This window comes from Arachis duranensis, chromosome 8, assembly GCF_000817695.3.
Source record: "Arachis duranensis cultivar V14167 chromosome 8, aradu.V14167.gnm2.J7QH, whole genome shotgun sequence".
Classification (NCBI taxonomy): Eukaryota; Viridiplantae; Streptophyta; class Magnoliopsida; order Fabales; family Fabaceae; genus Arachis; species Arachis duranensis.
In genome coordinates this window covers 36,839,571-36,854,674 of record NC_029779.3, presented here as the reverse complement: position 1 = coordinate 36,854,674, position 15,104 = coordinate 36,839,571, and positions in this window count along the sequence as shown.

Below are 15,104 nucleotides of genomic sequence, written 5' to 3'. Positions count from 1 at the left end.
ATAAACCCAACATACTTTAAATAATAGTATCCAAAAACAATTTCTATAACAAGTTATCATCCAGTGCATTCTATTCGCAGAAACCTACCAAATTATGCGCGCTTCTTTTAATTAAAAGGTCTATTACTGAATTAACAAATTTTTAAATCAAGTAGATATAGTCATACGGATAATTCTGTTTAATTATGAGGAGTGAATTTTCTCCGACCCTTTGTTGTTACTATTAGTCTATTATGCTTTTTATTAATTAACTAACATTTTTACTTAAACACTTGTGCTGCAAATCGATCGAGTCAAGTCAAGTTTTAGTTTTAACGAATTTGATTTATATGATAAATAAATAATCCAAATTTAAATTTGTTATTTTTTATAGACTTTTTTTTTTTAAGTTTGAACCCGATATATTTAAAACTCGAGAAGTCCACGAGTCAATTAAAAAACATGTTTCGTTTATTATAACTGAAGTTGAGGTAGTTGTTTTATTTTTTTTTCTTTGGGACAAAAGGCCTCCAATCCAGTGTATTAAAAAAAATTTAAATTGGTATTAAATGCATTATAAAATTTATAATTCATAATTTATAAAATATAATTAATTTATACATTAATAATTAGTTATATATTATAACTATGTTTACCATTAATAAATTTTTCTTTGAACAAAAAAATTATAATCTTGACTANATTAATTCAACAAATTTTATAAATTTTTTAAAAAATTTATGACCTGATTTTTTTAATTAATAAGCTTTAAAAAGAGCTCAAATCTAATTTATTTAATCACAAAAAAAGTCTAACTTGTTTAATTAAAAGAATCTAATCGAGCCTAAAACATATCGAATTATGAGCCCCGTAGTCTGGTCCACTTCTACCTCTATTAACCACTTTAATTGATGTCCTTGTCTGTAATAAATGTTCTAAATAAAAAATTATTAAAAAAATATAAATGGACAATAAAAATATTAAATAATGTAAACAATAAATATATCGACTGTATATTTCATTAATTATATAGATAGTTATTTTAATATTAAAATTTAAATAATTAATTTAAAAGTGTAATATATTTTTATTTGATTAATAATTATTCATATTATTTAAAATAATCATTATTTACCTAACACTCTCTAAAATTATTTTAACATCCTAGCTCAAACGTGCATGTGAAAAACATGCTTATTGCCAATAGTAAATGGCTGCGCTGCGGACATATATATGAGTTAAAAAAAAAAAAACAAAGATCATTAATTCTGTATATACGATCGACCGCCTACATATAATTAATTTTTCCGCAAACCGTGCATAAAAAAACTATCCTCTCATATAAATACGTTGTTCCCCACTATTTAGAGAGGAAAAATTAATTCCATTTTTGTCGATTTTCACAAAAAAATGCAATTCTTTATAAGAAAAAGGGGTATTTTGACTCCAATATTAAGTGCACATTGCTTGAAGTCATAAAATGGTTGATTGATGGGGTAAAAAACGTAACATAATAGCTTGAGTAATGCACACATCATGAAAATTCATTAACAATGAGAAATAGTAGCTAGCAATTTATTATATATGGGTTGGTTAATTTTAAAGATATAAATATAAATATAATTATTTGTTGGATCATCTATCTCAGAATAACAAAACCAGTAATAAAACAATAGCAAAATTAAATAACAAAATCAATTGTCAAATAGAAATGATATTGTATGAAATAATGGCTATATAACTATGCAGAAGAAATATAAATGTATGAGGATACTATACTTCTGAGTAAGTATTTCTACTTTATTTTTTTAAGTTTTTTTTCCAAAAAGAACATCTTTTAAATAGAAGGTCTTTTTTCTCAATACATTTACAACAGAGATATTAATTTGCAGCTTCTTAAGGACTATTGGAAAATGAGCCAACTGCTCATCTGTCGGTTCTTTTTGCATGTTTAGGAAATGTGGCTCTTGAGGTTCTTTCATCTCTGCAAGGGCGAGCTCTGTGATCATTACAAACTCTTGAGGTTCGGCCTCTTTGGTGAAGACTACTGTCTCACTTTCTTTTCATGTCTCCTTCCCATAGAGCATTAGGCTTTCTGTGAGGGCCAGACACTCTTTTCTTGGATTCACTTCTGTATCTCTAAGAACAGTGTTAGGGTGTTTCTGTAGTTTCTGAGGAAGGTTCTTCTGAATGACTGCATTGCACTCCTTAGTAAGAGCTACTGTCTCTGTCTCTCTCCAATCCTTCTTATGACTCAAAATATCCTTCATGAACTTAGCATAAGAAGGTATATGTTCAAGAGCCTCTGCAAAAGGGATCTTGATCTCTAATGTTCTGAGATAATCCGCAAAAGCGGGCAAACTGTTTATTTTTTTCTCTTGACAGAGTCTCTGAGGAAATGGCATCTTAGCCTTAAACTCATCAATCTTGATTGATGAAGGCTGATTACCTTGTGTATTGGAAGGAGGGTTACTAGCTTGCTTAGGAGGGTTGTTATCGGTATGTGACTGGCCTCCCTTGCATGGGCGTTCAACGCCCATGCTACTGCTCCCTTCCTAGCGTTTGACGCCAGGGGCATCACTCCCTTGTGGGCGTTCAACGACAAGGGTGCTGCCTCCTTAGGCATTTCAACGCCCAGTCTCTATCCTTTCCTGGCGTTCAACACCAGGAGTGATATCTCCCTGGACGTTTGAACGCCCAGAGTTATCTTGTGCAGAGACCTGGTTATCCTTTGCCAGTTGCTCTTTTCCTAACCTCGTGTTGTTTTGAGGTTGGGTATTCAAGGTTTTTCCACTCCTTTGTTGAAGGGTCTGGCATTCATCTGTTATCTGCTTAGATAACTCCTGACTTGTTTGACTCAATTGTGCTTCTATATTCCTGTTAGAAGCCTGAGTTTCTCGCAAAGCCCCTTGCAATTCCAGTAATTGCTGGGTAAGGGCGTGCAGTTGCTGAGTCAATGGGCTATTCTGTTCTGGAGGGTTTGTAAACCCTGTTAAATTAGTAGATAATTAGTCAATAAATTAATTTTTAATAAGGAAGGTTAGAAATATGAATATTATATCAAATTAGGATAGAGCTCATTGAAACGAGAATTTTAACACTAATTTCGAAGAAATCGGTCCAAAATTAGACCGAATGGACCGAACTGGTTGAACCGGGCCGTCGGTCCAAGCGGACCGACCTATTAAATGAACCTAACTTTGTCTTCTCCCTCATTACAGCAGCAACGAAGCCTTCAGCTTCTATGGAGAAGAGAAACGAGAAATATCCCGTAACCCTTACGTTAATTTCCAACTCCCGTAACTTCTCCGTCCGAGCAACGATCACCGCACCGTTTGCGGCCACGCGTTCACTGCGTCGAGCTCTACGTTTCTACCAAAATAATTTTATAGGTAACTTGTTATTTCACACTCAGCCTTCTCTTCTCCCAATTTTTGAATTTTGAGTAGGAATGTTGAAATTCTTTGATTTCTGATATTTTAGGATCCAATTAGCTTAAGGAAAACGTTCACTCTTGCTTATGTGAAGCTTAGGTAAGGTAAGGATACGATAATTCTATTTTAATTTCATTGAATTTGAGATTTGAGTATTAAATTGGGTATATATGTGTTATAAATGTGTATTAGGTTGTGAATAAATAATTGGAGCTTGAAATTGTGAATATTGAAACTTGGAGGAAGCTGAGCTTAGAGTTTGTTGAATTTTGAGGGGCTGCCTTGATTTTGAATAAATTGCTTTGGTCGTTACGTGAAAATCGGCCAAGGTATAGATTAGGTTTCTTAAATTTAATATATAATGTTCTGTGAAAACTTAGGCTAGATGACCATAGGATAAGTTGGATTGCATGTGTATATTTAATACTTAGTATCCTGTTGATGAACATGGTTGGTTTGGTGCTTGTTGATTAACTGGTGATTTGGTGAATTATTGATTTGAGGTATAACTATTGTGGAGGTTATTGTGATAATGAGGTATTTTATGTTAAAAGCCTAGGATTTGTGAACTATGTTTTTTAATTAGTTGAATTTTGGTTGTTAGATTTGAATATTGTATGAGTATAATTGTTGATCTGAGGTAGATTTATTGTGGTGATCGTTATGATGGTGAGGAAGGATATGTTGAATTGAAAAGAATGCAGGTTTGGACCTAAAAAGGGTGGCAAAGTCCGAGTTTTAGAGGAGATGCTACCAAATTTTTATAAAAATTAGAGATTTTGTTTAGATGATTATTTAAAAATATTTAGATTCAAAGGTTATATGATTTGATTTTGAGTTATTAAAAAAATGAATATGTTTTAAGTTTGATTCATTTAGAAAATAATGAATTATGTTTTGAATTGGAACTATTGATGGACGGAATGAGAGGTGTGATAATGAAGGATAAGGATTGAATATGATTGATGTATGATGATGAATAAGATGCGATTGAGAATGATGTGGATGTTGATAAATTATAATTGAATTATTTGTATGGCTTATAAATTTGAATGATCTGAGATACGGGATTCCCTGGGTAAAGTATTGTGGCTTGCCACCACGTGTACCAGGTTGAATACTTGATACTCTGTTGACCTATGACGTAAGGGTGACCGGGCACTATAAATTCCTGGGAATGTTACCCCCATTGAGCAATATTGATTATTTGAGAAAAGCTATGCATAGACTCTTGGAGATGCACGTCGAGGGACAATCTAAGGTTTTTGGACTTGTCAAGTTAGCTGGATAACCGACAGATGAGCCTCATCAGCTATAGGAAGGGCATGCATCATATGCATATTACTTGAATTACTTGCTTGTGCTTTAATTGGGTGTGCCTAAATGTACTTTCCATGTTAAATGTATATTTGTTACCTACAGTATTTGTAACCTTCTTGTGCTTACTTTTATTTGTTTATTCGTTTGTGAAATGCATGATGGAGTTGGAGGTATGGAGGAATGGCAGTATGAGACTTAGATTTAAGATTAAGTTAGGTTAGGTTTAGATACTCTTAGAAAAACACCTCTTATGGCTTCTATTTAATATAAGCTCTATAATCTGAGTGTCAGCGTTCTAGGATTGCCTATGGCATTCCCAGGACCTTATATCTTATGTGTGTGACACCTTTACCATACTGAGAACATCTGGTTCTCATTCCATACTATGTTGTTGTTTTTCATATGTTGGTGGAGAGGCATCTCACTAGGCGTTTGGATCCCTGAGGCGAAGTGGTTACTGGGTTATTTTGCTATATAGTAATGTATATATGTGTACTTAGCTATTTCTCTCCGCATAACTTATTCTTTTTGGTCCTCATAAAGGTTTATGGAGAGGCAGGATTTTGTTTATGTACATTTGGGTTTTGGATATGTATGTATATATGTGCAAATATTCTCCGGCCAGTCTTGACTTCACAGGCTGAGTTAGGAGCTTGTTATTTTGTACCTTTGGCACTCTATTCCTACTTTTATACTCTTATGTTAGATGGCTATAGCTTTCTTAACACGCAAGTTAACTTGTTTATTAAGCGATGCGCTTTTATTTCGTGAATTTTATTTCTCCCATTCTTCAAGGCTCCTAGTATATTATAATTCTTCTGCTATTATATGTATACATTTTATTTTAGAGGTCGTAATATCACACCACCTCCGTTTTATGACTTAAGCGTAAAGTTCAGTGCAGTAGGGTGTTACAGGGTTAGGTTCAGTAGACACTGCCTTAACCTCTCCTTTTATGGAAGTCTCAGCAGATGAGTACAGATGTTGATTAATGGCAACTGTCTCAATAAGCTCTTGAGCTTCTTCAATGGTCTTTTTCATGTGTATGGAACCACCAACAGAGTGGTCCAAAGGCATTCTAGCCATGTCTGAAAATCCATAATAGAAGATGACTAACTGTACCCATTTTGAAAATATTTAAGTGGGACATTTTCTTAGCATCCTTCTATACCTCTCCCAGGCATCACAAAGAGATTCATTATCTCCTTGTTTGAAGCCTTAGATGTCCAGCCTCAGCTAGGTCATCTTTCTTGGAGGAAAGTATTGATTCAAAAACTTGTCTACAAACTGTTTCCAAGTTTTCAAGCTAGCTTTAGGCTGGTTATCCAACAACCTTTTTGCCTGGTCCTTTACAACAAAAGAAAAAAGCAATAATCTGTAGACATATTGGTCTACTCCTTCATTGTGTACTGTGTTAGAAATCTCAAGAAATTTACCAGAAATTCTGTAGGTTCTTCTTGAGAAAGCCCAGAATACTGGCAGTTTTGCTGCACTAGAGTAATAAGTTGAGGGTTGAGTTCAAAGCTACTTGCTCTAATGTTAGGTATGCTAATACTTCTTTCATAGAAGTCAGCAGTGGAATTTGAATAAGATCCCAGAGTTCTTCTGAACTCTTCATTCCCATTTGGGTTCATGATAAAGAAAGGCAGAAGAAGAGAAAGGAGAAAGAGGATAGAAGGAATAGAAGTAGAAATAGAAGTAGAAAAGATAAACATGAGTTAAAATATTTTTTTTATTTTATTTATTAATTAATTTCAAAAATTAAAGTTAATCAATTAAAAAGAATAAAAAATTAATTATTGAAATTCGAAAAAGAAGAGAGAGAAAGAGAAGAAAAATTTTCGAAAATAGAAGAAAGAGGAGTTAGTTAGGAAGTTTTGAAAAAGAAAAGAGAATATAAGTAACTAATTGATAAGAGATTTGAATTTAGGATTTAAAATTTGAAAATTAAATTTTTATATTTTGAAATTTGAAATTTAAAATTTTGAATTTTGAAAAAGTCAACAAGATAAGATTTGAAATTTGATTTTGAAAAAGATTTGATTTTAAAATTTGAAATTTGAAATTTTTTATTTTAAATTTTGAAATAAGATAAGATAAAATTTTAAAAAAGATATGATTTTGAAAATATTTGATTTTTGAAATTTAAAGCTAAGATAATATAAGATAAAAATTTTGAAATTAAAATCTTAATTTTTATTAAAAATTTTCGAAAATTAATAAAAAATAAAGATAGAAAAGATACTTTTTTATTTTTGAATTTAATGAGGAGAGAGAAAAACAAGTAAAAGATACAAAACTTGAAATTTTTAGATCAAAAGGGACTAATTTTCGAAAATTTAAAGAAAAACATAAAAGGGACACCAAACCTAAAAATTTTAAGATCAAAACAAAAAGAAAGCACTAGAACACTTTGAAGATTAAAAAGAACACTAAGAACAAGACTCAAAAAATTTAAAGAACACAAGAACATGTAAAGAACACCAAACTTAAAAATTTGACACAATATTTAAACAAAGAAACTATTTTTGAAAAAAATTTTAGGAAGAAAGACTCAAAATTTTGAAAATTACCAAGAACATAGACGAAACAAAGAAAGACAAATATTTCTTGAAAAAGGTTTTAATTTTTTCGAAAATAAAGAAGAGAAAAATAAAAAGAAAAGACTCAACTAAAATAAAAAAGCTCAATTTAAAAAGATCAAGAAAAGAAAATATTTTTTTTGAAAAGGTTTAAAATTTTTTTCAAAAAATAAAAGAAAAATAAAATAAATACTCTTGCAAAAATCAGAGACAATACCTGATCTAGGGAGCAAGATAATTCGTCAGTTTGTCTAAACTCGAACAATGCCCGGCAACGGCGCCAAAAACTTGGTGCACGAATCCCCACACCTTCGTTCAGCTGTACCAGCAAGTGCACTGGGTCGTCTAAGTAATACTTGAGTGAGTCAGGGTCGATCCCACGAGGATTGTGGTTTGAAGCAAGTTATGGTTATCTTGTAGGTCTTTGTCAGACGGATCAAGAGGTTGTAGGATTATGGAGTTGTATTAGGATTATTGGAATCTGTACTAGGAATATAGTTGAGGATATGAGTTGCTTAACCTTTCTGAATTAACTCTGGTGTTACTGTCTTCTTTGCTTGTGAGTGATTTCTTCTATGGCAGGCTATATGTGATCAAAGCCATTGCCCGTGGTCATTGATCTCCTCTACTCCAGATCAAACTCCATTGCACGTGGTCATCCAATCTGACGGAGGGTGAAGCTCTAGCAGTTCATTCTCTTGGCGATCTTACTCAAAACGCCACAGATAAGGTCGAATCTTCTAGATCGGAGAATGTTGCTTCTTTGGATTCTAGCCTATACTACGGAGACCCTAATCTTCCCAAGAATTGGTTGAACTGGTGTCTCGAGAAGTCTCCAATGAAGTCGTGAATTAACCGTCTGAGAGATGTATAGACATAGTTGTTGGTTCGCGCTTTCCGGCCACGTATTCACACGAACCCAAGTAGACGCGGGTGTTTGTCAGGCACGTTCGTCTTAGTATGATGAACATAGCTGATTGTCACTGATCATCCTATTCACCATGTTGAACAACAAATATACATCTTAGAAATAAAGCAAACACAGATCGAAGAAGAAACAGTAATATTTTTATTAATTCATAGGACTCAGCAGGGTTCCTCCCCTCAACCTAGGAGGTATAGAAACTCATACTGATGTGAAAAATAAAGTGATACACGAAAATATGCTGAATGATGGTCAAAGATCCTTAACAAAGGGTGATCTTCTACTTTAAATACTAAACTAATGACTAGTAAGGGTAAAACAGTCTTTTTAGTGCTAAAATCAACTTCTGGGGCCTACTTGGTGAGTGTTTGGGCTGAGCTTTGAAGAGATCTACGTGATAGGAGTCCTCTAGAGAATTGAACGCTGGCTAGGGGGTCCTCTCTGGGCGTTTGGACCTTGGTCTCTACTCTTTGGGCACTAGACGCCTGGAAGGGGGCAGGAAGCTAGTGTTGGACGCCAATTTTGGGCTTCTAATCTGAAACAAAGTATAGACTATTATACATTTCTGAAAAGTTTTAAAAGTCAAATTTCCATAGCCATTAAGAATGCTCCATTTGGACTTCTGTAGCTCCTGAAAAGCTCTTCTGAGTGCAAGGAGGTTAGATCCGGACAGCATCTGCAGTGCTTTCTCTGTCTCTGAATCAGACTTCTACTTCAACTCCTTAATTTCAGCCAAAAAATACCTAAAATTGTCCAAAAACACACAGACTCATAGTAGAATAAAAAAATGTGAATTTAAATTAAAACCTACAAAAACTTAATAAAAACTAAACAAAACACACTAAAAACTATATGAAAATGATGTCAAAAAGTGTATAAAATATCTGCTCATCAGTATCACCTTAGAGATACAATATCACTTTGATGGAAAACTAATAAAAATTTTCCACTTGTATAATCATGTTGATGAAATAATTTAAAATAATATAAAATTCTAATTGAACTAATACTAAATATTGGAGGAGAAAATTTCACTTTTAGTTTCAAATTGCTATTTATGATATATGGTCCCACAAATATTCTTGTATGATCCAAAATAAAATGAAATAAGAACTAGCATTGGAGATGCTCTAAATGCTCTAAGAGTATCTTTAATGGAGTATTTTTAGAGTATCACTTTTGATACTTTCAAGAAGTGAATTGATTTAAAATTAAAATTTGCATTAAAGTTGATTTATGAAATGAAACTGGTATTACCTTAGAGATATGGTATCGCCTTGATGAGAGCTAACAAAATTTTTTTCAATCGTATAATTATGTCGATAAAATAATTTAAAATAATATAAAATTATAATTGAGCATTGGAGGAGTAAATTTTACTTTTAGTTTTAGATTACTATTTATGACATACACTACAAGAAAAACATTGAGAGTACCTTCGGATTTACTATCAAAAAATAGAAAAAAAATCCGACGATATAAACCTCATCGATAAATGTTTACCGTTGGATTTTTTTCAGTTACTATGAAAACGGATGGTGTTGGACGTTACCGTCAAAAAATTTTGACGGTAACATTGGCGCCACATCGTTGGTTTTTATACCATATTACTGGCGGATTCATTTAACGGTAATACCAACGATAATTCTAACGGTACCGTTTTTATTTATTGTTTAATTATCTTTTTCTGTCTATCTCTAGTGTACCCCGATAATTAGCAATTGAAATAGTGTTTCAAATCGGATATGAAGTACAAAAAATATAAATTACAAATACCAAATGATGGTAACTACAATATCTGAAACAATGCTAATTATATTACATCCACATAACTATGTTTACATTCACTGAATATATATTACACATACACAAAGTTTCTTAAAGAAATACATATTACATAACTATATTTACATTAACCCTAATCAGATTCATCATCTTCTTCCTCTGGTTCACCATCCTCCTCTTCCGGTCGTCTTCTGGTGGAAATGCGTTGGCATCTAGTCCAAGGTTAATGATGTCATCATCCATAACAGCATAATTAAGGGAGATTGGCTCACTGGTATCAAGCACCATTTTCAAAGGAGTTGGATCGTCAATCTGGTAAGGTTCCTGACCCTCTATCGTATCATCAGACTCGATGTGACCTTTTAGCTTAGTCTTAACCACAACCACTCAACTAGATTTGCATGAATCTGGATAAGGCAAATAGTATACCTGTTGTAACACCCTACCACACAGAATGTCTATCCGAAACCAAAACCAGAACTTTAATGACGACAATTTTCCAACACCTAGAATTTCCTCTCCGCTCAACCTCGAGCTTTAACTCGCACAATCAAGCCTCAACCGATCCTCTTCCAAGTTTTCACCAATCAAGTCAAGCTCCCAATTTGTGCCAAATCAACCCAAGTATACAAGCCACCCCATCTCATCTAATTTCATCAACATCTCAATGATTTAGACTAGGATTTGCATGTAATTAGGGAAAATAAAATAGAAAAAGTTCTTTTACCTCATACCACGTGCTCATGGGTCAAAATCCCATTACAAATGGTGGTTAATCTTTTCCTAAATATCAAAATCACAATTTTTCAACACCACAACTAGAAAAACGCAAATTCAGTGGGGAAATAAAAAATAAAGTAAGGGTTTCAAAATTTCTTACCACAATAGTTAGATAGAATCGATGAGGAATCCGAGAAAAATATGTGACCGCAAACAGGTTGTCGATCGGAGCTTTGGTTTGGAAGAAAAGTGGATTTGAAGTATGGATGTGAATTGTGTTAGGGTTCCTCTTCTCCCCTTCTCCTTCTATTCGTGGCTCTCTCACCAAAAGGGGGGAAAATGACAGAAATGTTGTTTAGGGTATATAAGTCATGGTCCTTGAGACCAAGTGTGGTCCAATTCAATTTCTTAACCCTTTGACCTAACTTTATGCCAAAACCTTTAAGATATGTGCTTAAGCTTTTGTTCTAAATATTTTACTTGTCATCTTTACAGGTTTGATCTCCTCACATGTAGTACTGGATGAAATTAAGTCGGTACAACTAACTTTAACATCGGTATGCACTTTTTTCGCAATTATTTATATTTTTGCAGTCAAAATATTTTCTGTTTATCTGGATTTTACACATGTTGTGCATTTTGAGGTAGCATAAAAGGATCGTAGTGCCTATATTTTCTAGTTCCATTAACTTCAGTTATATCGTAGTCGTTGTGCTATCGTATTCCTTGTCACGAACTTGGATCATACCATTCACATTTAAACACGCACACCTTGTACATAGTATGACATAAATACGGTAATTCAATTATGTTGTGCAACACACCAAACCGATCAGAATGGACTTCGCCCGAATCCCCACAAACCCAGACTCCGGTCTTATCTGTTTTCTTTCTAATAGAGCATTGTAAAGTATGGAATCGATATCCGTTAACATTGTAAATTGGGTAGCAAGTGGCCTTCTTCATTGGGTCTCAACTAAGTGCAACTAGTTCCGAATCTGTTGTATCAGTTAGCTGCACGCTAACATTTTCTCAGAACCAATGTGAAAAATGATTCAATGAGGTCTCCGAATTTGCCTCTCGAAATAACTTATATGATAGAATTGGATAACAAAATTTTAATTAGATTAAGAAGCTAGTATGTTACTGATTGCAATATTTACAAAGACTTAAAAAACTCACATGAGGTAGGGTAAATTTTGGTCATAGTTAAAAAACACATGCATATGTATGGCGTCGATCTCTTTCTGCTCTAACCAGTAGTCACTGCCCGCACCTATTGCAGCTCCTTCTGACAAAAAGATTGGTTATGTTGTTTCACTTGACGAGGATTTTCCCCTCTTGTCGGTCCTTGCAACCCTTGTTCTACGTGACTCAACTTGAGACTAAAAATAGAAAGAGCAAAATGTAGAAGTTTTCATAGCTAGGAAAGCTTCGAAGATGCTGCCCTCAATTCGAGCTCTGTTCTTCATGGTGCGCTTGAATAAATTAATCATTCTCTCAAATGAGTACATCTATCCAAATTGGACCGACCTATATAGTATTGCTTCGTACGGTAGGTGGGCGGCTAAATATTCCATAACGTCAAAAAAATGGAGGGAATATCCTCTTTAGCTTACAAAGTATGATGAAAATATTCTTGTCCATGACTGTGAGGTCGTTAATGCTAAGTTTCGTAGCACATAACTCCCTAAAGAACTCACTTATTTTTGTGAAGGATTTTCAGATTTTGGTTGGAAGTTCTCTGAACGTGCCCAGAATCAAAGGCTCCATGAATACATGACAATCATGACTCTTCAACCCAGTAAGCCTATCCTATGACACATTTTCACACCTACCCAAGTTAGAGGCGTAACCATCCAAAAATCTTAATCCTCTAATGCACTAACATACATTTTGCCTCTACGCATTTGTTAGAGAGAACACCGCCTTTGGTTTAACCCACCGCTCATTATCAAGTATCTTTAAATTTAGATCTGGCCACTTACAAATATCCATCACATCTAACATAACCTTATCATTGTCCTTTGTTTGCTCATCGTCCATTACTGTGTGCATGATGTTATCAAACATATTTTTTCAATGTGCATTACATCAAGATAATGTCGAAGAAAGTTGTCTTTCTAATAAGGCAACTCCCAAAAATATACTTTGTTTAGCAATTATGCTTCCTGCCATATTCCGGAGGTCTCAGACCAGCCCCATTATTGATGATCTGTGGGATTCTTCTGACATGCTGCCAAACTTGCCTACCAAACAACTTCATAGGTGCCTTTTCTTGTTCAATTTTATTCTTTTTGAACGAGTCTTTATTGTATTGAAACAGATGATCCATGTCAAGGAATCTTTGATGGCAATCAAACCACAAAATCTTACCGCCATTCGTTAACCAAAATGCATTCGTATCCTCCATACAAATGGGACATGCCATTCTGCCCTCAGTGGACCAACTTGACAATTTGTCATATGCAGAAAAGTCATTAATGATCCATATTAATGTAGCCGTAGTTGAAAGTTTGTCTTCGTCGAGATATCATACGTTTGTACACCATGTATCCACAACTCTTGTAACTCGTCCACTAAGTACTGCAAAAAGACATCTATTTTGGCCTTTGGGTTGCTGGGACTAGATATAATGCAAGTTAGGAACATCTATGGGTCCTTTATGCACATTTCAGGACTCAAGTTATAAGGTGTCACGACTATGGGCCAATAAGAGTATGTGTTACTGAAATTGAAATTCGATGCGAACTTGTCAGAGCAGAAAGCTAGTCCAATGTTCATAGGCTCACTCACAAATATAGGATGTACTCGATCAAAATGCTTTCGAGCTTTTCCGTGTGACGGATGTGTCATGATTCCATCATCTCTCTTGTTACTACTATGCCAGGTCATGTGAAGGGGCAAACTCATCGATACATATAATCGTTTCAACCTAGGGATTAAGGGCAAGTAGTACATCCGTTTTATTAGAATTCTCTTTAACCGACATGTACCAATCTGTTCTCTCTCGATTTGGAATCTCGATGATCTTCAAAATCTGCATTCACTAATGTCTATATCCGTCTTGTAATACATCATAGAACCATTCAAACAACAATTAATTTTAACCACATTTAGATCCAATTTTGAAACTAGCTTCTTTGCTTTGCAATGGTTTTGGGGGGATGCCAAATAGGGGTGGAAAAAAGCCAGGCGGCCTGCCAGGGGCCTGTGGCTTGTCCTGGCTTGGCCTGTCCTGTTATAAAATAGGCACAGGCTCAGGTTCTTATAAAAGCCTTATTATATTAATAGGTCAGGCCTAGGCTCAGTAATTAGCCTTATAGGCCTGTCAGGCCTGCCTGCGCCTATTAATACATAATTATATATATAAATAATTTTTTATTATTAAAAGATTATGAAATATTTCAAATTTACTATATTGAATTATAAATAGTTTTGTATATTTTAAATACTTTAAAATTTAAATTTTTTTATAAATATTAAATATCACATATTACATATAAATATATTTATTAAAAAATTATTTTTTAAATAATATTTTTATTTTTGTAAAAAAAATTATCAAGCCTTTTAACAGGCTTTAAACCAGGCCAGACTGAATAACAGGCCAGGCTTAGTACTTTAAAATAAGCCTATAGCAGGTTGCAGGTCAGGCTTAGGCCAATTGATTACATGACAGGCCAGGCCTGTTAAGAATAAAGCCTACCCTGGCCTGACCTGTTTCCACCCCTAATGCCAAATGATCCTATAGGTACCAGTTCGTTGCAAAAGGTGATCCACTTATCAAAAGATTCTTGGATATGATTTGACTCTGACTTAATACTCATTATTCTAACACACGCAAACAACTTCGAATGAACTGACCCTTCATACAAAGGGTTTATAGTAGCTTCTAATAGATGATAAAATCTCTTCATTTCTGGGTTAAGCTCTTCTTCAGCGTCTTCCAATTTCGTAACACGTGTTGAATCACACCATCTCGTTGTATCTCTCTTGGTTAGCTTCCCAAGTCATTTCATCCATATTTAGGTCTCTCACCACCTGAACCCTCGTTGATTGGCAGCTGAACCTATTCAAATTAGAGACAGACCGGTTAATTTCCTGCTTATTCACTTCTTCATGTTCCATCCATATCCAATACCTATCCTTGAATCCGTTACGGTACAGGTGAAGCGTTGTGTCTGCAGGTCCTAACCACTTAGTCAGCCAACACTTTTGACACAAATACCTAGAAACCCCTTTAGACATAAACGGTTCCATGCTGAAACTTGCGCGACAAATGCGTTAACCCCCTCAAAGAATTCGGGTTTTAAATCCCCGACCATCGTTATCCCTCTCATACATCCATAGACGATG